Here is a 24,873-nt window from a genome sequence, read left to right as displayed (position 1 = left end):
TATATAAGACTTTGGTACATAAATTAATTATTTACTTTTTAATAGACATTTCAAAATGGGAGGCGTGAATTATTCGACCCCCTGTCTTTCCAAGCTTATAACTCCTCGAAAATGTAATTCAAGCCCTAATTTTTTTTCAATTAAAGGAGCAAGGACCAAGGTTCCATTAAAAAAAAGAAAACAACAAATAACGTGGTTTAAAAAAGGTTTTAAACTTCAAACTTTACAGGTAAAATTCTAAAAAACACTGCGTTTTTTTTTGTTTGAAATTTGAATATATTATTTATTGCCTTTTCTCTTCAATTTGTGAGTAAATTAATTATTTACTTTACGGTGAGTAAATTAATTATTCACTTTTTAATAGATACTTGAAAATGGGGGGGGGCGTGAATTAAAAAAAACGTTTGTCTAAAATATTATATTCGGTTTATTGGAAAAACATAAAATTTCACATTGATCCTGAAAATATCGTAAAAATAGAATCAATAGAAAAATTTTGATAGATTTTTAAAGTTTAAAAATTGAAAAATCTTGAGTTCGGAAAATTTATTACTGTTTAAAAAATATATATATTTCTATTACTTTTAAAACAACTTTAATAGTTTATTTTGGAAGTATAATCCATAAAGAAAATAAACAACCCACTTTTAACGGAGAAATTACGAGTTTTTTATATTTTATTCGCAGTTTCGTGTTAGGGGTGTAAAAAATTCCTACAAAAATTCTGATACACCTAGGTCTCTATGTACCAAAGTATTAATTAGGCCGACCTTACGTGATTTTGGTACAAAAGACAACCAGTTCACATATAGGCCAGTAAATGTCGGCTTTCTATAAATTGTAGTGAGAAAGTTCCCCCTTGAACGTTCGAGAAGAACATCCAAGAAAGGAAGCGAATTGTCCTTCTCACTTTCCATAGTGAACTTAAGAGCCCCATGCAAGGAATTCAACCTATTAAAAAATATCGACGCTTCACTTTGCGATGGAAAAATAGCAAAAGTGTCGTCAACATATCTGAAATATGCAGTGGGTTTGGTTGTAGAATTGAACAAAACCGATTCATGGTACCCGACGAAAATATCCGCTAAAGTTGGGGCCAACGGACTCCCCATTGAAACCCCGTCGACCTGACAGTACATAATATCACAAAAACTAAACCCCACGGATTTAGTGCACATTAAAATGAGTTCAATAAGGATCTCTTTAGAAAACCGTGGAGCAATCAGGCGAGCATCATAGAGCGTGCTGGTACATATATGTATAGTCTCATTCAAAGGTATGTTGATAAAGAGACTAGAGACATCAGATGAGCACATAAAAGACGTCTCTGCTTTTAAATCCAACCCACGTACACAATCAACAAACCGAAAAGAATCTGGGATGCAATGTGTGGTATATAACTCGCGCACAGGTTGCAGAATTTCCACAAGCCACTGAGCCAAAGAATGTTGTGCTGAACCAACCATTGATAAAATAAGTCTCAGTGGAACACCTTGCTTATGGATTTTGGGGAGACCATACATTCTGGAACGTTGTGACCCAGAGGGTCTGATCCTCTCATAGACGTTCTTGCAAAAAACCTTCTTTTTTAATAATGCAAATATACGTCTTTGCATTTTAGCCTCGTTCTTGTAAGTATTATCCGTCAACTCGACGGGGCCGAGTTTACGGAATTTCGAAACATCATTGAGAATAACTGCCATTTTCTCAACGTAGTCCGATTTGTCCAAAATCACCACTCCTGCATCTTTGTCTGGTTTGCACATATAAATATCAGTATTGGACTTTAACGCTTTCATAGTTTTAAATTGCGTTATGTTCCAGACAAAGTCGCTATGATCGAGAGGTGTGTTACTGTATCGGTGAGCTAAGGCAACTAAACTAGATTTCATCCCAGCAATATTTTTCCGGGGAATTCGGAACATTATGTCTAAGTTGGGAGAACAAAGCTTCAAAGGCAAAAAGTGTTCTCTCTTTATTTATACTCGTAGGGGGAATACAAAAATCTAAACCCCTAGACAAAACTCTATTTTCAATTTCTGTAAGAACAGTTTTTGAAAAATTGAAAATACGTTTGCTTCCATTAATGGGTTCACACCCATATCTTCTGCGAACAAGAAGAGCAAGTTGTTTACTATTGTCTTTGGAAGCATTTTGCCTAGCAAATTGATCACCGATAGATAAATACTTGCAAAAACGGAAAAAAGTCAAAAAAAGGACAGGAACCCCTTCACTACGGGCCAGAGGTAATGACGATTACTAATATACACGTCTAGCTTCTCCGTCAACTTATTAATGTCGTCTCGTATAAACGCAATCTCCATAGACAAGAGGTTGTGCCAATATTTTACTCGTTTTTTTAAACCTTAATAAATTTATTTTAGTGGCCCCGTACTTCTGGCACATTTAATAAGTTCCCCATTAGAACTCTTTATTTTCGACACAATATTATTTTGTACGCTATCGATTTTCTCCTAATGAAATGATAGCCGAAAGAGCTCTTGAGAAATTTCCGCTTATTATTTTCAAAACTGTATATATATATATATATATATATATATATATATATATATATATATAAATATACATAAATATATATATATAAAATATATATATATATAAAAATATACATAAATATATATATATATATATATATATATATATATATATATATATGTAAAGGAAGTTTTTCTCTTTGGTTGTGTTGGTATGTTTCCCCTGGCCTCCAAAAAGACAGGGACGAGCAGAAGTGTACTTTATATGTTTGCGAGTGTTCTAACACAGGATTTAAATCAGAATGTATACGATTATTATCGATAATCGATAATAAAAAAAATCTGATAAAAAAGGAAGATATGTTACATAAGGGAGGGAGAAGAAGAGGATTTGAGTTGGACACTTTACTTGAGGGATACTGGTACCCTGGTGATGACGTGTCCATTTTACTAATGAAGAGAAGAAGTTTACGACGATGAGAGAGAGATATTACGAGTGTTAAGAGACGAGAGAACGGGACCCAAGATCCCTTAAACCGTTTGTCTAGTGGTTAGGACACTTGTTGTGGATGTATGTGTTTGAATTAAAGAAGATTCATACCTGGTCCGCTGCTTTGGGAGAGTCTTCATCTGGGTGGAGCTCTCCTGCTGTGTTCGCCGGAATACACAAAATGAAGACAGATGTTGGGTTTTCAACCTTTTATTCTCCCAGGCATGATCTGCAGATGTCGCCATCGATGGTCTCCACTGTGGGTACCTACCACGTCCCACGTCTGGGGCGCGCAGCTCCCCCTTACTTAGGACAGAACCATTTTAGACTTCTGCTCGGCTTGGCATTTTCTGAGAGACTCAACGTTTCACCAACCTTGCCACGTAGCATCACATGACATCCGGTTAGATGAAACGTCACTTCCTGCAACGTGGATTAACTACAAAAATATCTCTCTGACCTCCTCCCATCCTCTCCCTCTCACTCTCGATCTACTATCTAATAGAGACACAGAGAGAGAAGATAGAGAGAGAGTATGAAAGAGCCAGAGAGAGAGAGAGAGAGAGAGAGAGAGAGGAGAGATGCTCTTTAACAAATACACTTAAATATGACATTTACATGTATGCAGATTCCATATTACTTTTTAAAAATTAAATTTTATTTATTATTATATTGCACCCAACCTATAGTAGTCAACCACTGGTGTGACATCGTAGTAAATAAAGCTTAGATATATTTTAATTCATGCATATTTGTACAGATTATTATAGAGTGATTACACCATAGATTACTTTATTGTACCCAATATACAGTAGTGATTTCAAATAAAAATATGATTCGGGTACCATCAGATGTAATCGAAACCAAAACTTCGAACCTTAGTTGTTAAGTTTGAAAGTTTCCTCTCTCTCTCTCTTTCTCTCTCTCTCTCTCTCTCTATATATATATATATATATATATATATAAATATAACACGGAAATTACATAATTGTCGATGCAATAATTTATTTCAACCTTATGGTATTTTCAAGCATCTAAACTAGACAATTACATAAATAAAAATTACATAAATAAAAAAATAAAAAGAATTGGGTCTCGACCCAATTCTTTTTCTTTTTTTATTTCAGTATCAAACATGTAATTGTCTAGTTTAGATGCTTGAAAATACCATAAGGTTGAAATAAATTATTGCATCGACAATTATGTAATTTCCGTGTTATATTTTTATGTTATTGCTCTGTTTACCACATTGAGCTCTCATACCCGGATTTCCTCCTGGAATTATTCCATTATAACACTATATATATATATATATATATATATATATATATATATATATATATATATATATATATATATATATATTATAACACTCTGTAGATATTCTGCCTGCTACGACATATATAAAGTTGGGTTGTTTGTCGCACTGACATTGATATTAAAAGCTCACTTTTCTAATTAAAAAGAAACGAATACAATTTCATTATATACTTTGTTGTAAATATACCAGCGACTTCAAAAAAAGGTAAATAATTTGCATATTCCTTTTAAAAAGTAACATTTATTAATTCACAGTCTGTTTGTTTTTCTGCTTTCTTATTGGATGATTAGTTTTATTTCACAATTCGGAACAATTTGATTTGTGTATATATTCTGCATTGTGCATAAGTGCATCGCATTTGCAGCTGTATTTAAGGCAAACTTCTATTTTTATGAGTGGAACGATTTCTACCTGTTACATGAGGAGGGATGTCCCTTTCACTTATAAGTAAGGAGGCAGACTAGGTAAGTGAAATATTATTAGGAAAAGGCTAGAATCGAACACTGTATGCAAGTGGATAATTGAAATCCCATGAATGCAGCTCATTTGTAATTCTTTTAAAAATAACTAAATATTATTCATGTCAGAAAAAAAGCAATTGTCTATTCTTTTAGAATAACTGGATATTAAATATGGCAGTTAAAAGGGTGAACAATGCGAGTTTATAAATTAAAAATAGGTTGTATATTGAACAATTAAAATTGGAAATTCTTTTTTATCCAAAAGTGTGTTTGGGCGGACATAAAACGTGATATAGTCATATTGGTCGACAATAGACTTCTGACGTCATAAACAAAGTCATTTCTGAATATATTGAATCAGAGGGTTCGAAGTTGGAGACAACTAGAGGGAGATTCAGAAAATCAGAAAGAGAAAATCACAATCACTGTCACAGTGATAGAGTCGAGAGCGACTTAGCGGAACTGATCCCCTTAAAAGTGAAGAATAGAAGAGAGACCATGTAGCTATACAAGTTTGAATTCCTGACATCATCAATCGGCTGACAGATGAATAAAGAAATCATTTAATATTTTGTAACTGGTTGTCTTCGTGTCGTCCTTACAACCGAAAAGGTAAATGCGTTTTGTATATTCATCTATAAACGAACTCTTATATAACTCTCTCAAGTAATGTGCCCCCACAATCATAATGTATCTCTCCTCCCAAGTCTTTGTTATATGTTGCTCAATATGAACCTCATAATTCTCAATCTGTACCCGCTACACAACATACCAAACTACTCTGTCAAATTTTAATCTAAAGACTTGAAACAATATATAAGGTATTTGTATTAGTAACACAAAATGATAGTTTTTAAGCAGAAATATAACTCATAAGGAATCAAAATGCTCTTCGTATGCGGAATTATACATTTATACGTTGCACAGTGTTAATTTGTCACGGATGTCGTAAGCTCAAATTGTGGCGAATACTGCTAAAGTGCTAAATAAATGTTTTGGTCTCTATTCTAACTAATGGCACCCAAGTCATATTAAACAAAAAGAATATTGTTTACATCAATAATATACAACGGTTACACTAAAATAATCCACAGTGATAGAGTCGAGTGCGATTTAGCGGAACTGATCCCCTTAAATGTGAAGAATAGAAGAGAGACCATGTAGCTATACAAGTTTGAATTCCTGATATTATCAATCGGCCGGTTGAGGAAATAGAGAAATCATCTACATTTTGTAAGTGTTGTCTTCGTGTCGTCCTTACAATCGAAAAGGTAAATGTGTTTTGTATAACTCTCTCAAGTACTGTGTCCCCACAATCATAAATAATGTATCTCTCCTCCAAAGTCTTCCTTATTTGTTGCTCAATATGAACTCCATCATCCTCAATCTGTAACTGCTACACAACATAGCAAACTACTGTAAAAGTTTAGTCTAAATATTTGAAACAATATATAAGGTATTTTGATTAGTAACACAAAATGATATAGTTTTTAACCAGAAATATAACTCATAAGGAACCTAAATGCTCTTTGCGTGCGGAATCATACATTTATACGTTGCACAGTGTTAATTTGTCACGGATGTCGTAAGCTTAAATTGTGGCGAATACCGCTAAAGTGCTAAATAAATGTTTTGGTCTCTATTCTAACTAAAACCACGCAAGTCATATTAAAAAAATATTATTTAAATCAGTAATATACAACGGTTACAATAAAATAATCAAGGGCGAATTAACGCTATTATAATACATAGACAATTTACATGAATTAAAAAAATATTTAAGCGTATTTTACGATCGAATGATGCTGGGCAGAGTGTTATATAATGCAGATATAAATTTACGGATACGTGTAAAATTTTTTTACATGGAGAAGACACGTTTTATAAATTGAGTATTTGAAACGGAGGGAGACATTTTTATGAAGGAATGTGTAAGGTTGTAGATGATGTTAGATCATAAAAAAAACAAGTGACTGTCTTTGAAAAACATGGTAATAAGAAGGGAATTTCTAAAGAGAACATAGGTAAGTAATTGCCAAAGAAAGGGTCATATAAGGGGCCATTTGTAATAAAGGTGATAAGTGATGATTTGAAAAGACGGGTCAACTGAAGAGATAATTTTGGAAAAGAAGGTCGACTAAGGAGATAATTTTGGAAGTAGAAGAGATATGTCGGGATTTTTAAAGATAAGTCAAATATAAGTTTGAAAGATGAGCAAAGAGGATTATTATATAAAAGCCGAATTCGGAGAGTATCATAAAAGAGTAATAATAGTGACCCAATTCAGAAAAAGAAAAATGCTAGCTCTACACAATGAGATACGTTTAGGAGATTGATTTTGGAGCTGGTGCATTTAGGGGATAGTTTCGAAAACGGATAAACTAGGGGTTAATTTTAACAGATATAGAGTAACTTTAAAAGACGCATTATATATTCTTTTGAAAGATGCGGTCACATAGTAGATCTTTTTCGACGTTGGAGATATAGGAATCGAATTCGAAGAGTATCTTAAAAAAGAAAATAGGAGCGGTTAATTAAATTGTCCCATCGACTGTTTTTCTCTACGTAAATAGTTCGTAGAAGGGTGGTGTGTCCTCATCTGAATCGTCGTTCACCGATTGATGCTGGGTTGATCTTTGAGGCGGTAATCGGAACGGAATTGTAATATTGGTCGATAATTGGCGCGAGAATATGGTGCTTTCTGGTTGAGAATACGGGAGTGTGTTGTTGAATGGTAGTCTATACAGGTTTTTATCATGAATTGTACGTAAGTTAATAAAAACCTGTCTCACTCCAGTCGTAAATATTACCTAAAAATAAAAAATAGAGAAACAGTTAATGGAAAAACCGATGAAATTTTCAGTCGTTTCTTAAGTAAAGTTTATACATCTATCTATCTATCTATCTATCTATCTATCTATCTATCTATCTATCTATCTATACAAGTGAAAATGTCTGTGTGTGTCTGTTTGTTTGTGTTCATTTCCCTACACAATAACTCTGTCAATTTTCGGTCTACAGACTCAAAATTTGACATACGAAGTAGTGAGATTTGGGAAAATCTTTTTGATCCGGTTTCGGTCAGAGATTTGGCTGTTAAGGGGTCAAAGTTCAACGATTTGACCTTTGAGAACTCTACCAAACTCCTCCGACAATTTTGGGTCTAAACACTTTAAATTTTAGATATAAGTTACTTGGACATGGATCTAATTTTATAATTTGATGTGAGCCCAAAACTATAAATACTAAGAGGTCATAAGAAATAAGTAATGATTAGGAAAGACGTGTCAACTAAAAAGATCATTTTGGAACAAGCGGACGTTGGATGGATATTTTTGGAAGTATGGCAGATATGCCTGATTTCAAAAGAGGGTTCCGATATGATTATGAAAGATGGGCACATCGAGGATTATTTTCGAATTTAACAGCCGAAGTCGGAGAGTATCTTAAAAATTACCACCAGCGGTTCAATTCTGTAAAAAAAGTGTTAGCTGTAATCAAGAGAGTTTGGGGGATTAATTTGGGAGCGGGCGAATTTAGTGGATAATTGTAAAATGGATAAATTAATTAAAGGTTGGGACAGATATGGAGGGATTTTAGAAGAGGGGTTGGATATGGTTTTGAAAGATGAGCACATAGGTGATTAGTTGTATGCTAGGAATATAGGTGTCAAATATGTATATGGTAGCGGTCTAATTTCGAAAAAAAACCCTGCTAGCTATAACCAAATAAATTTATGTACAATAATCTTCAATTAGCTGATCAACTGTTTTTCTATGAATAAACAGTTCTACAGTTCTAACAACCTGTTCGTAGGAGGGTGGTGCGTCCTCATATGGCTCGTCGTTCAGAAGTTGATTTCGGATTGATATCTAAGGCGTTAATTCGCATTGATATGACGTATCGAGTTGTCGCTGGCACGGGAGTATGGGAACATCAGTCTGAAAGAACAGTTGGAAATGACTTATATACCATACATTACGACCATGTAATCCCTACGGCCACCTACCTTGAAAATACTGCTGTGAAACCTGACATAGTTATATGGAATAAGTCAGAGAGATTTCAAAAATATTTAAAAAAAAAAAAGAAGAACGTAAACAAAAAAGTTTTTTAAAAAGTTACCTCTTACACACACATTTTGCCAATGAAGTTTTATATTTTTTGCCCGATTAATGAAAATAAATATTTTTTTTTAAATAAATAAACCAAAAAAGGGGAAAAATAAATATTATTTTATGTAAAATTTTTTTTTTTACACAATTAAATCAAATTAATTCGAAAGGAGCTTTTCATTATATCAAAAAAGGGGGGTTAAAATTGTTTTGATAGGTATGACTACAAAAATTTGGACGATCTTATTTTTAATCATGCGTCATGTCAATCAACCAATGAGAAGCCTCCGACCTCGTTAAAAAATTATCGAATTTAAGTCAGTTCGCTATCAGTCTAAGTCTTGACACGGCTGACCTACAGCTGGTCCAGACTACATTGATTCTTCGCCGATTTAATACTGCCATCTTTGTTCTGGAGAATTACTCCACACTCGATATCGTGAGTGTGAATTGATTCTTCGCCGATTTGATTTACTGCCGCCATCTTTCCTCAACATAATTGCTCAACACTTAACAGGAATAAAAATAACAAGAAAATAAAACTCAAAAGTTCACACAAATAGACTAAATCATGTACAAGTCGATCAGCATAGTCCGTGTCTTTTTCTTTTAGTTTCTCATTAAAAAGTAAAATGTCCTTTTTGTATGTATTATGTTTAATAATCATTTTTGACAATGTCAAGATGAATAGTCACATACAAACGACCTATACGTTTAGAAGAAAATTGCTTATCAGTATAGAAAAATAAGATTTATATTTATTTGCTAGCATTTCATAAACACAATATACATTCTCTCTATATATATATACTGTTATTGCATGTTTTAATAAGATAAACCTCCATTTTAGTTTTGTAATATGTTCAAATACAAATGGTTTATTCTAATTTTTTATCCAAAACCAAAAAGCTATTAGCTTCGTTAAACTGAGTATTAAACAATATTTTTCATAATAATGCATAACATACCCATAAGACTAGAAATTCCATCATACCAACTAAACCACTGTCTTCACCTAATATCCTTGAGCCACCAATATGACTGGCAGGAGAAAATTCGAAAGTGAGCAAACACAAAGGAAAAAAAATACAGGTTTTAAAAGGTCTCTCCCTTTGCCTGGTTTCCTATTGTCCCTGCTTTTCGACTGCATTTTCCGTTATGTTCATTTTTCTTGTTTTTTTTTATTATTTTGACCCATTGTGGTAAAATGTCTGACCATCGATATCAAAATCAATGACACAACGTATATGCATACACGCATTTACACGTACACAAATATACAGATAAAATATAAAACCCAACTATTAAACATGTACGTTATAATGGAATATATTCACATACGATATATGACATTTTATAATATTTTTTTTTTTTTTTTACACAGTGATCACCACTTATCAAGGCCCGGAAGCCACTCAGGGATAAGGGTTATTGCAAGTACATTACGTTAGTGAGGAGATTTGATGGAGTGTTTACTTAAGGGGGCGGGCCATTAGGAATTTGTTAACATTAGACTTGAAGACATCCAAGTTTTTGTCCGGAGGGAAGCAGGCAGACGGAACAGAGTTCCACAGGCGTGCAGTTCTAAGAAAGAAGCTTTGTTCATGAAATCCGCGTTTTGATTTAGGCACATATATAGAGTGGGGGACATTTTTCACAGTGGATTCAGCTAGACGGGTGTTTTTCGTGAAAGATTGGCGAGGGGGGACCAGGGATTGGAGTTCAGACGAGCACCTGCCATGAAAATAACGATAAAACAAGGATAGGCTCGCAACGTCTCTTCTGTGGGAGAGGGGTTGCAGGGTAGAGAAAAGGGCATCCCCCACTAAGCCACTAATATATATCTCTTACCGACTATATCACATATGTAGTAATGGCAATTACTCTCGAATCGTATCGTTTCATTTTAACTACTCATACCTGCACGTTCTCTCGTTCTATCGCAGGTAAAAACAAAGAAGGATATAAAATTACGACCGAACATTTTTACTAAACACCAATTATGATTTTCCCCCTTTCTCTGCATTTGCATTGTTGTGTCTGTGTCTGTTCGTTTCAACACGCATCCATCATCTTTTCTCAACTCCTATTTTCTACGCTCTCCGCCTCTTTCTTTCGAGGTCTATTTTCTATTTCACTTTTCTCTCCTCTTACCCGTGACGTCAGCGCGTGCACACTTTGCCAATTTGCATACGTGCCTTAAATGCGGCTGCTGCTGCTTTTCTCGTTCATCGACGCTCTGTCACAATAAGAGCGCACGGCTTCGTTACCTCCAACATGATTCCACTTTATTTTATTATAATTATGGGATCAATGCTCTTCTACTTCCCCCATAATTCTATTGGGTTATCGTCATAGTCATTCTTATACCTACCTCAATTATCCAATCTAAATGATAAAATAAGTGCTTACCTTTAGATGATAATACACTTCTAATAGTAGTGAAAACATGCACATGATAATTTCCAAGCTCATGATTCAACGACTGCATTGTCATTAACTTCAGGTCTGTATATGAAACTCTGTAAAAACAAAAGACGAGACAATTAATTGAATCCCTTATAATTTTCGGAATTGCATGTAAGGAATTAAAGAATACGCTTTTAGTCTGCACTAGCTGGACCCGTTAACCGGCATTGCCCGGTAAAAGCATGTCTCTCTCAGCGTAAAAAAATCAAAGTATAGCTGTTGTTGCCCAACAACACCTCATCATGTTAAAAACGGTATTGTAAATAGACACCACCAACGTCCCTATGTTAAGAACGGCTTTCGCAACAGACACCCCATTTTGTGAGTGATGGTGGGGTTGTCCAAAACTATAACTCGAAATGTAACCTTCACAATCACTGTCAGGATTTCCACACGAAAATATTCTGAACCAACACAAATATTAGGTAGTTGCAGTGTCAGTCATCCCGTGTGTACTAATCTGGTGACCAGTGCGTAAAACTGCACAATACAAGGCATGATATCTCGTAAACTCTTTGTACCCGCCAAATGAAAACTCAGATTTTCTAAATCGACATAGTAGGAAACCTATAAAAGTCTTCATTTTACAGAAAAGTGTGTCGTTGGTAAATTTATATTTAAAAAAAAAACAACTGGTATAAATGCAAGCATATATCAAATAAGTGTGCTCTTATGCAAAATATTTTCATTTTTAACCTACATGCATGAAATATTGGGTTCAGGGTATGATTATTTTTTAGTGGGAAAATAACTGCGCTGAGAGGGCCTTATATGTCGTAAAGTACTTGTATCTGTCAAATACAATAACAATTTTCTGAATCAGCATAGAAGAAAACTATAAAATTTGTCATTTTAAAGGAAATTTTGAAGTTGTAGTTAAGGTAAAAATTATCGTTTCTTCAAAGAAAACAAAAAGTGCAACTCATGAAAAGCAAACAAAATAAGGGGGTCGTTGTAGAATAAGTAAGTATATAGCGTACATGCATAAACTTTGGGGTTCAAAATGTGATATTTTTGTTTTTCTTGGAGAATAGATGTAAAACTGTTTCGTGTTACTAAAAAACTGCAAATATTTAAAACTGTAACAGCCCGTCATAAAATAAAATAAAATAAAATAAAAGGCAAACATGGCCGCTAGGAAATCGTAAAACGTAAAGACACAAAGAAAGGTCCGTGTTTCTAGAATATAAGTATATAGAATGCATGAAGCAAATATAGGGTAATTTTGGGGTTTTTGTGGGGGATGTTTGGTGTAAAAAAAGCAAGCTAAAAATATTTTTAAATCAAAATGGAACGGCCCGTAATAGATCACAGTAGAAGGAAGACATCGCAGCTCAGAAGCCGTAAAAGGTAAACACGGTTAAGGGTAAATGTATTGTATTGTGTTTTAAGGGTATTTTTGTGGGTGTGTGGATGTTTCGAATATTTAATGTGTGCATTTGTAGGTACTAAATTTTTTTAATAACGGGAAATTAATATGATTGTATTTGGATTAATTTATTTTTAAGGTTGTGTCGTGTAGAGAGAGAGAGAGAGAGAGAGAGAGAGAGAGAGAGAGAGAGAGAGAGAGAGAGAGAACAGCCGTCTTAGTAATTGTTAGGAGAACAACATGTCAAACACACATTTGTAGATTAAGCAAGTATATAGCGTATATGCAAAAATGTAAGGTTTAAACAATGGCAATTGTTTTTCGAGGGGTGCAGATCTGTTTGATGTTATAAAAATATTAAAAAATAAAAGTGAAAGGACCCGTAATAAAGGACATTAAGAAGGATATATTAAAAATATAAAGTAATCCAAATGCAATCATATTAAACTCCCATTATCAGAAAATACAGAAATGTGAGGTTTGTGGGACTTCGCTCAACTGAATATAAGGCTACGACCAACTTCCTTTGATTTTCAGGTGCACACTACTCGATAGAAGATACGGGTTACCAGAAGTGACGTTAGGAATAGTCTATTGTCAGAATCTGACGAGGTGCTAACCCAACAACAAACTTCAACAATAAAAGAATGAATACTATGATATAACTAATTATTTAACATAACAAATATATAGTAGGTGTTTTCCACGATGTTTTCAGCTTCCTAATGTCTTAATATTCCCAGTAAAGTATAATGTGCTTGGTTCGTATTGTCTATAATTAAAAACATGGCCGGAGAAGCACATACAATAAAGACTTCTACTATAGATGACGGCATCTGCACTTGTCCTATGCATTTGTCCAAAAGTGAATAACTATTGATACATAAACGTTACTTAAATTTTTCAAGACTTTTTTTATAACACCTATGCCGGCGTGTTTACATTGGTTACAATTTAAACGTTGTTTTAAGTCTTCGATAATGTAAACACGATTTCATTGTTTTCATTTACTTATTCCGCAAGCCTTAACAATTATCTGAGTCTACAAAGCAATTTCAAACAGATAACAGATATTTAAACATCTTTAGATACTTTATAATTGCCTTAGTCTAGAAGGAATTCCGAAAGTATAAAAAAGTTCACATAACGAAAACCAAATAATTGACACATTTTAATATACTATTCAGAAAATGTAAACTGTTTTTAAAACTGAGTATTTTCACAGTTTTAAAATACTATTTTCGGCTTGAATCTTTTGAAACTTGATCTATGGATGCTGAAAAATGGAAAACACTTTAAACACATTTGTACAGTTATCCTGGAAACATTTATAATTGCCTTGGTCCTGTAGAAATTCTCAGACAAATTAAAAATTACAAATACGAATAATCTAATACTTTAAACAGTTTAATTCAGACTATTCAGAAGATTTAAAGGCTTACTTTCAGAATTTAAAAATATTTTTCCGAACTTATTTACACCTTAGACTCGAAACTCGCAAAACAAGGAAAGATTACATATGCCTAAAACGGCATCTTTATATCCTTATTATGGAAAAATTAAACCGAATAATTTTGGCATACTTAAAATATTTTTTTGAGAATTTATCTTTCTTCTTTAGTAAGTTCGAGTGACTAATTATCATTTTAGTAGAACACAAGGGAGCTGCAGATTTTTTATCATCGAGAAGAAGTTATACTTCATATTGTAATAGTTTCTTTGCATTTGTGACCACTTAAAAAATACAATTTCATTAACTGACGATACGACAATAGAAAATAAACCACAAATATATATATATATATATATATATATATATATATATATATATATATAAATTTGTATCACTTTCTATTTGTTTGGGTGTTCACAATTTGTTTAATATATACAAAAGATTTCTGACCTTGCTCTTTCATTTATTTCTATATACAGTACGATTCTTGCAAAATATACAATTAAGAGATCACCTCATTTGCATATTGCGTTAAGGAAATCAATTTTACTTAATAGCTATATCTTAATTAATGTTTCTAGCGAGAGAATTGTTTGAAGTGTTCAATTTAAAATTGTTATTTACTAAACTTTAAACAACAATTATATCGATAATATATTTAATGTAATTAATTTGGAATTATCATTTCCGACATTGACTTTTTAAAAACTGATCTAGAGTTATTTGCCCCTAGAAAATTCGACGCATAAAAAACAAACTTTCTACCAAATAATTTTATTTGGTAGAAATCGCAATATGTTTCTAGCTTGAAAAAAATTAGTGTAGATAGCATGAAAAGTATTATTGTTAGGATAAAATTAGAGGAACAAAAGGACTAGTTGTTAAAACTAGAAAAGAAAAGATATGATATTCTCGTAAAAAATATCAGTTTATACCTTAATTAAATTAGATATTACTAAAAATTTATTTTATTGTTTCATTTCATTTCTATATTCTATTCTATATTGAAATTTATTTTTCCATATTTGTCTTGCATGTCATCTTGTTTTTGATGTATTAGTAATAGTAAGCAAGGTATGTATAGATACAATAGAAAAATTTGAAATACGCATCTCTTTTCTAGCATTTATCACCTTTGGAAAACGAGTTTGTATGTTTTAAATAATTCATAAGGAAATCGAAAATTATATGAGGTGTAAGCCATGTTTAGTTTCACCACAGTTTTCGATGGTTAGTTATTCTACACTAGTCTTGGAGGTGACTGGTTCCTAGTAGACAGAACAGTTTCCGATGGTTAGTTGTTCTACACAAGTCCTGGAGGTGACTGGTCCTCAGTAGACAGTAAAAAAGTTTTTTCACGTGTTGACGCGAAGAAAACATATGCGACGTTGCTCCAGAAAAGGTTTAATATTTATAGAGCAATTCTGGTTTCTGATTGGTTGATAGCAGAACGTGAATTAATTCGATTTGTCAGTTCCTAGCAGCATCGATGATTAGCAGCATTAGATGATGTAAAAATTTCCTCTTCTCATGTCCGCGATATCATACAAAACTAAAACACCTAAAAGGCCTAATCTCATTCCTGCTATACTAATTAGGAAATGCTCAGCTGAGCTAGCCCCATACTTTCCACGCTCTACAATAAATTCCTTACTAAATTTTACCCCCCTAATAGTAGAAAGATGGCCTCTGTGGTACCAGTGTAAAAGAATTCTGATGAAGGAACATACCCTCTTAATTATTGTCCCTTAAATCTCCTCTCCCTCTTCGCTAAAATCTTTGAGAATTTAAATTAATGAAACACTAGTTAAGCACATCGCAAAAGCAACTTTTCTCTGACAAACAGTATGGATTCAGGCAATGTCGTTCTACTGGTGATATTTTAATAGTCATCTCTGAACGCATTTACCATGCACTAAATAAGCCGATGATACCAGGGATGTAGCCTTTGATATATCTACGGCCTTTGACAACGTCTGGCACAAAATGCTGCTAATGAAAATTAAATCGTACGGTATAACTGGACGTATACCAAATATAATAAAATCCTTCGGAGACAATAGAAGCATACAGGTTGTCATTGACGGATGTACATCCAAGCAGAATAACATTAATGCGGGAGTGCCTCAGGGGTCGATCTTTGGACCATGATTATTCCTGATATTCATAAACAATTCCTTGATAACGCTATAGAACGATAACGATATAGAACGCTCTATAAAATGCGTGAGGGAAGAACGGATGTACATAAATGTAAGACAATAGAGGAATCGTTAGAAAATGATCTCCAGACCGTAGTGGAATGGGGCCGTAAATGGATGGCAACATGTAATGCGAGTAAAACTAAGCTGTTCTCCTTTAACAATGACAAGATGCCTCTCCATCCGCCTATACACATGACAAGTAACACCCTACCTGAGGATTCTTCCTTACAACTTCTCGACCTTACGTTTGCTGGTAATATGAAATGGACAAATACATTGAGGACATTGCGAAGGCTAGTGCAAAGAAGGTGGGTTCCCTCTATCGAGCTAGAAGACTACTTACACTTGGGAGTATCATGCACCTTTAGAAGGCCACTATTCGCCCATGCATTAAGTATTGTTGCCACATCTGGGCTGATGCATCTACCACTAGATTTTTCCTCTTGGATAGAGTTTAAAAAAAGAGGTTGTCAATTTAATCGGTACACTTTATCAACCAAGCTCCAAACCCTGTCCTATCGCCGCAATGGTGCATTTCTGTGCCGGTTTAAAAAATATTTGAATATTCTGATGAACTCGTTGCACTTGTACCCCCTCGAGTTACATATCCCCGACCAACCTGCTTAGCAATAAAATCTTACTCCTTCACTGTTGAGGCCTCTAAATGCCAGAAAGCTATCTATTCTAATAGTTTCTTCCCTGGAACAACTAGACTTTGGAATTCCCTTTCTACTACCTGGTTCCATAGCTGTACTGATATGCAGAAATTTAAATGTAACATAAATAAACATATTGCTAATCTTTATTAGGCATGGCCCCAAATAGTAGCCCCTTACGTCTAAGTTGCAATATGCCTTATTAGAGGTAAACGTGAGTTAATAAATAAATAACATAAAATACATAACATAGAATAAATAACATAAAATAAATAACAAAATAATGCGGCATAAAGATTTTTTTCTGAAATTCAATTGTACATTATATGTGAATTCTTAATGCTGCAATATTGAATTTTATAATTTTCTTATAATTTTTACTAGACTATCATGTCTTTTTCTTTTCCTGTTTTAACAACAAGTCCTTTACTTTTCTAACTTTCATCCTAACCATATTACTTTTCATGCTCGCATTTTTTCTATGTAATCTATTATTTTTCCAAGCGTATCTTTCAAATAATATTTTGTTTCTTTTTTGTGTTTAATATAATACGTATTGTCAACAATACATACAGAAATTATCTCTAACCTCTTAAAATCACTAAAAATATCAAATAAAAGACGTAATTATGCTAATAAAGAGAGAAACAGAATTAACTTGTGACGTCCTAAGCGAAACATTATCAGCTCTTGCACGGCAAACAGCATCACTTTTGTTAACTCTACTTTGATAACCCAAATAACATTCCCGCTATGATTTATGAAGATGTTGACGACGAAACGTAATTGGGTACTAAGTGCAAAACAATTTGGTCAATGTAGCCTGATTGTCCTACTGATGATTTACCTGCAAATAATTGCTTTTTAAAGGTATTACCCAAAACCTCCACATGTTGAGAACGATTTTGAAATAAAAATCCCAACCTCTCTATGGTAAGAATGGTTTCCGGAATAAACACCCCTAACCTTTCTATTTGAAGCATGGCTTTCGGAATAAACACCTCACCTCACCATGTTGAGAGCGGCTTTCAGAATAAATCCCCCTTTCAGATAAGTTTTCAGTGGGACAAACAGGCCACATTCACTAACAATTTATTTCAGTTTACTCCTGTGTAGGGCTATGACAACATCATTGTTATCATTGTTTTGACTCTCGAGTATATATATCTGCCACAATCAACCGAGAACCACATCACATTGTATAAAAGCATATAAGATATCAACAGATACACACTCGATAGTCAAAACAATGAACAGAATATGCAGTTGTCATAGCCCTACTCATGTTAAACATATTTGCCTTAAAAACAATTTGAATAATGGACAATAAATGCGTGTAAAAACCAATAAGAGGAAATCTTATCTAAAACGTCAATGTTTAAAAGTTGCTATGGTAACTGCAGTTAAATGGGTTGGTAAACAGCAAAACAAAATAAAATAAATACAATAAGCAAAAGTTCAGCTGGAGTTTTTCACTTTAAACTTTCTCTCTCAACTTCAAGCACGTGGTCTCCCGACCACCTCTGCCAACAGACATTTTATTAGAAAAATGATCCATTTGAATACGTGTGCAGTGGAAGATAAGATCTCGTGAGATTACACGAGACTAAAGCTTATAAATCCATGGCTACCATCTTTAATTTCTCTCTCTCTCTTTCTCTCTCTCTCTCTCTCTCTCTCTCTCTCTTTCTCTCTCAGATCCCAATACACACACACACGCGGGCGTTTTCTTCTTTGATTATTACATTAAACTCTACACTCCCGCCTGATCTCCGGACCACACATGTGTCATGGTGGACGTGGTCGTTTGTTGCGGGCACTCTTACCAAGGGGAGTTGTCTGGACTACTTGATCTTCATTAGAGCTCTCAGAAGAGGCGCCGAAACCATTGGCATAAGCGTTAGGGTGTACAGTCATACCAGGAGGCTGAACTTTTTCATCTTCATCGGAGTTCTCAGAAGGGGTGATGGAACTATCGGCGCCAGCCTTGGGGTTCGCAGTTGTACCATCATGGGGAATAGGTCGGATCCCCAGGTCATCGTTGGACGATTCACCATTACTGCTACTCGGCAACTGGTCAGTATTTAGGGCAAGCTGGATATCCTTCACACGGCGTGGAGTACCATCAACTAGCACGGCTTGCTCACTGATGATGCCAGTGATTCGCCCTCTTTGTAAGCTGTTGGTGCATCTATTATTGGGAAGCTTCACCCAGACAATGCCCCCTAACTCATATGGCCCTTGAGTTTCCTGCCGATCAGGCAGACGGGCGTCACTGTCCTTGATGCGCATTCGATAGCAATGGATCGCATTATTGTGTATCCTGTCGCGAACATTAATTTGTACCAGAGACCAGTAAGCATTTTGCATTTGTAGAAGTAAATCAGCTGCTCGTGTATCTGATGAAAAGCTACAAAAGAAATATTATAATTAGAATACATGTTATCTCGTAAAAAAAAAAAAACCTGGGTTAAAATTGGGACGGACAAGCAGACATATAGAGAGATAGACATTTTTAACTTACTAAAAAGGTGCAAAAATTTATATGATGCTTGTAGTACGTAAAATCTGTGCTCATTTTTTCATTAAATACTAATACTTATTAATCCTTAGTTATCTCTCACTGTGCATCGACCGGATACCATATAACTTAGTTCGTTCTACCTCATTCTAACAAAAGTGCATAAAGAATTACAATCAGATCCGTGAAAAGTTATAGAGTTCGTGCATTATTCTAGTGAAAATAATTAGTTCGCATATAATAACAGGTCATATAAAATTTTAGTCGAATTTACCCAGTAATTTTCCAAACAAGCGTTTGTGTGTGTGTGTGTGTGCGTTTTTGTGTATGTCCGCGGTCGTCTCGCTCCTTTTTAAAACGTTTTATATCACTCTAAATAATACGAGTTAACAACGGGGGTCGCCTGTCTATTTAATTTGCCCGAATTTGAAAAGCTAAATATTCCACATTTTGGGATCGCCGCGTGTTGCTTTCATTTTTCGGTATAAAAAAGCGAAACTCGATTGCCCACGACCGGTGGTCACCAGAAAGCGATGTAAACGTTTGGTCCATGTCGCCTTGTCATATCAGAAAGTTGCTTTCTTTTCAAGAGGGGAGCTGCTTTTCGTTCCCCAAAGTTCGGTAGAAGCTCTCCTGCACAAAATCTTAACTACTGAACAGCCATTGCTTACGTCATGTTTCAAGGTCAAACATCACGCGACTTCACTTCCTCGCATCTATCAATTTCATTTCACTTTAAAAACCTTAACTTAACATGATTATCAATTCCTCTCTCCTCGTGGCTGAGATGTTTAGGTGTCTGGCTTTTTCCCCTTCGTTTCCACCTTCGCCTCAAGATTTCGGGGTTCAAGCCTAACTTCATACTAAAACTTTTTTTTTTACACCTCCAAAAACCCGGCCAAGTTTTGATCTGCCACCCCCCAACAACACACCTCCAAACATTATACTACGTATCACATGATCATGTGATATGACGTCACATTTGTATACGTTTTTAAACAGGACTTTTATAAACAAGTTTAATTGAATTTATAAATAAGTAATAGATTGCAAAAAATGTCCTAACGTAGTTTACACCTGCACAACGCCGGGTATGTCATCTAGTAAAACTAATAATTAACCAGTAATTAAACAAAAACTGCTTGCTGAAGAGTTCGTAATAATCCATTACCACCTGATCCTGGGTGTCCATATGGTAATGTATTTAAATTATTATATACCTCTTCATAGTTTTATACGTATTACAATTGCGAATAAAACACAAAAGTTTATTATATATATATATATATATATATATATATATATATATATATATATATATATATATATATATATAAAGTGTTTAGACCATAGACTCTCAACCTGGGGGCCATGGCCCCCAAGGGGGCCATGGCAATAATTTAGGGGGGGCCATGGTGGAATTTTCTTTTTTAATTGATTAAGTTGACAATAAAATTTTGTTACCTACATAATATTGTTACGAATGTGTGTGTACGTGTGTATGTATGTATGTGTGTATGTATGTGGGAGAGAGGTGATCGAATTATCTCAGTGTGGCCTTGGATATCAGCACGTAAACATGTGGGTATAATTGATTCTGAACCATACTGTATACTGTTTTACTTATTTTGTTCGACAATTATAAATGCGGTCGTTGTTTTCGTGTGTGAAATATTTGTGCACTTCCTTTATTATTTTCTTATTTTTTGGTATCATTGTATTCATGCTCATTCCCTACTCAGGTATTCCTGCTTTTTTTTTAGTGCTAATATTGATGTGACTCGCTATTCTGCTCATAATTTCAATTGGGGCAGTGCTTGTCAAAGGAGGTGTGTTCTTGCTGTAGAAAGTACATTTCAGCTTGCTAGGTTGAGTGTGAATGTTTATCATCTTTACTCTCTCTGTGTATGTTTGTGTATGACTGTGTGTGTGCTTAATGTGTGAGTCCATGGATGTATTATGTATGTGGATATTTGTGTGTTTGTCATTTTATCACTTGTCCTATTTATCTGTCCTTCATTATCATTCTTTTGTCTTATCACTTAATGTTTGTTCTGATGGTCTGTCTTCTTTATTTTCCCTAGATTTGCGATGGCTACTAGTGTTACTAAGAAGCGGAAGTACAGTGAAGAGTACATTAGCTACGGATTTACATCAATTCTCGCTGATGGCATCGAGAAACCTCAGTGTGTACTGTGCTTCAAAGTGTTGGGGAACGATTCTATGAGGCCTAGTAAGTTGAAGCATCATTTGCAGACCATCCATCCACAGTATGCTGAAAAAGACCCCGATTTCTTCAGGCGCCATGAAAGTAGTTTCGGAAAACAGAAACTGGATGCAACTGGTGCTTTCCAACAACAGACCTCAAGTGTAGTTGAGGCATCATACGAGGTTGCCCTTGAAATAGCGAAGCAAAAGAAGCCCCACACAATTGGTGAAACCTTAATTAAGCCATGTACTTTAAAGATGGTCAAGCGTGTTCTTGGAGATGCAAATGAACGTAAAATTCAACAAATTTCCTTGTCAAACGACACAGTGAAGCGGAGAATTAATGAAATGTCAGATGACATAAAGGAAAAAGTGATACAGGAGATCAAATCGTCTCCAGCTGGTATGTTTGCAATACAACTGGATGAGTCAACGGATGTGAGTTCGTGTGCACAGCTACTCGTGTTTGTTAGGTATATTTTCTTGTGTGATATCAAGGAAGAATATCTGTTATGTACACAGCTTGAGACCACCACAACAGCTGAAGATGTGATGGAAAAGCTATCTTCTTTCTTCAAAGCTAACAGGATCCCATGGGAAAATTGTTGTGGAGTCTGATGCTGGGATCAAAATCAGGGTTCCAGAAGCGTGTCAAGGAAGTAGCTCCGAATGCCAAGGGGGTTCATTGTATGATCCATCGTTTTGCACTGGCGTCGAAAACCCTCCCTGATGAACTTTGCAAGATCCTGGAGGCAGTGGTCAAATGCGTCAACTTTGTAAAAGCTGGAGCTCTGAACTCTCGCCTTTTCCAGAACCTCTGTAGAGACATGGATTCGGAGCATGAAGCTCTCCTCTTTTACTCCAAAGTGCGCTGGCTTTCCAAGGGCAATGTTGTGAATCGAGTGTTTGAACTTCGGGGGGAGCTAAAATTGTTCCTGGAAATGCAAGGGAAAGATGATCTGTTGAGTCACTTCAATGAGGTTTTGTGGGAGCCACGTCTTGCATATTTAGCAGATATATTTGAGCAGCTAAATAGGTTGAATCTGAAACTACAGGGCAAGGAAAGAAATGTGTTTCACCTGATGGACTGTCTTCGTGGATTTCTTGCCAAGCTCCAGAATTGGCAAAGGAAAGTCGGTGCCGGGAATGTTGCCATGTTTGAAAACCTTTCAGCTGTCCTTGACGAGAATGAAGAAGATAGTCTGCTTGACCCATTACTTAAAACTGAAATCACCCAGCATCTGAGATCCTTGGAAAATGAACTTAATATGTACTTCCCAGAATTCGAGGAGGAAGAAGGGAAGTTGGTAAGGAATCCATTCTCTGGCACTCTTGATATTACTACCATTCCCAGTGATGTTCAGGACGAGTTCCTTGATCTCAAACATGATTCTGCTGCCAAAGATCTCTATGAAGAAAAATCTCTGAATGTATTCTGGTGTTCGATGCATCAGTCATATCCAAAAGTCAGTGAGATTGCACTTCGACTACTCTTGCCTTTTTCAACTACCTATTTATGTGAGTCTGGTTTCTCCACCCTTCTACAAATCAAGAATAAGAGCCGCAACCGATTGGATGTGGACCCTGACATGAGATGTGCATTGTCAGTGACACAACCTCGGATTCGTCAACTGACTGAAAAGAAACAATATCAGCCTTCCCACTGATGTGTGATAAAGTATGCAGAGGTTAATTGAACTTTCTCCCATCCAAATCAAATTTGCTATTGTCTGCTAGTCTTTTGGAGTATAGTGATGTAAGTTAAGCATATCACAGAAATCTATCAATATAAGATAATTATGACTGTAAACTTTGTAATAAAGCAAGGGTGTTCTCTTCATCAACATTTTATTTATTCTTTTTTTTCTGCGCCTTTTTTGGCAGGGTGGGATTTGGGAGAAAAATGAAGGGGAGCCACACGAATGTTGAGAATTCATGAAGGGGGGAATGGAGTGAAAAAGGTTGAGAACCACTGGTTTAGACCCATTTCATCGGTTTTCAGCTTGAAAGTAAGCTGTCAAGGGGTCAAAGTTCAACGATCTGATCTTTGAAAACTCTACTAAAGTACTCGGCCAATTTTGGGTTTAAACACTTGAACCTTTAGATATAGATTCCTTTGATATGGATCTTACTTAATAACTTGATTGAGCCCAAAATAATAAAGGTGTAAGGGGTCATAATAGGGGTCAAAATTAAAAAAAAAATAACGTTTGTTTTTGTTCAACATACACCGCCAAACACCCGGGCAACGGTGAGCTGAAATGCTAGTCTATATATCTATAAAAGTGAACGTGTCTGCGTGTCTGTGTGTCTTTCTGTGTGCCTGTCTGTGTGTATATTTCCCTACGCAATAACTCTGTCAATTTTAAGGCTACAGACTCAAAATTTCATATACAGGGTACTGAGATTTAGGAAAATCGAAGTGATCGATTTTCTGCCAGAAATTTGGCGATTAAGGGGGCAAAGTTTAACGCTTTTACCTTTGAGAACTCTACCAAACTCCTCCGACAATTTTCGGTCTAAACACTTGAAATTTTAGATAGAGGTCCATTGGACATGAATCTAACTTAATAACTTGAATTTGAGCCCAAAACAATAAATTATAAGGTGTCATAATAGGGTGAAAATTTAAAAAATTGACCACTTTTTTTTTTGCTCAACCTACATCTCCGAATACCCGGTCAACGCCGGGCACCCATGCTATATATATATTTTTGTTTAAACTATAAAAATGAATCTGTCTAGGTGTCTCTATGTGTACATTTTCCAACACAACAACTCTGTCAATTTTCAGTTTACAGACTCGATATTTAATATACAGGGTACTGAGATTTGAGAAAATCTTTGTAATCCGTGTGCGACCAGAAATTTGACTGTTAAGGGGTCAAAGTTCAACGATTTAACCTGTAAGATCTCTACCAAACTCCTCCAACAATTTTGGGTCTAAACACTTGAAATTTTAGATATAGGTTCCTTGGACATGGATCTAAGGGTCAAAGTTAAAAAAAATTGACCGATTTTTTAAAGTTCAACATACACATCCAAACACCCTGGAAAAACGCTAGTATATCTATAAAAGTGAACGTATCTGTCTGTGTGTCTGTGTGTGTA

General features: G+C 35.0%; 1 long non-coding RNA gene across 1 annotated transcript in view; it reads right to left on the bottom strand.

The window, feature by feature from the left end:
- Window positions 1-4,224: 4,224 nt before the first annotated feature.
- Window positions 4,225-24,873, bottom strand: part of LOC145256290 (uncharacterized) — a 42,691-nt gene continuing 22,042 nt past the window's right edge. The window contains exons 2-3 of the long non-coding RNA XR_013863964.1: window positions 11,295-11,404; window positions 4,225-7,577 (exon numbers count right to left, since the gene is read on the bottom strand). This is a non-coding gene — a long non-coding RNA (uncharacterized LOC145256290). The remainder of the gene's footprint in view (window positions 7,578-11,294; window positions 11,405-24,873) is intronic.

This window comes from Euprymna scolopes, chromosome 32 (assembly GCF_053919585.1).
Source record: "Euprymna scolopes isolate OS-2025 chromosome 32, ASM5391958v1, whole genome shotgun sequence".
Lineage (NCBI taxonomy): Eukaryota > Metazoa > Mollusca > Cephalopoda > Sepiida > Sepiolidae > Euprymna > Euprymna scolopes.
Note: the sequence above shows the minus strand (reverse complement) of the source record. Positions and strands in the feature narration are given on the sequence as shown.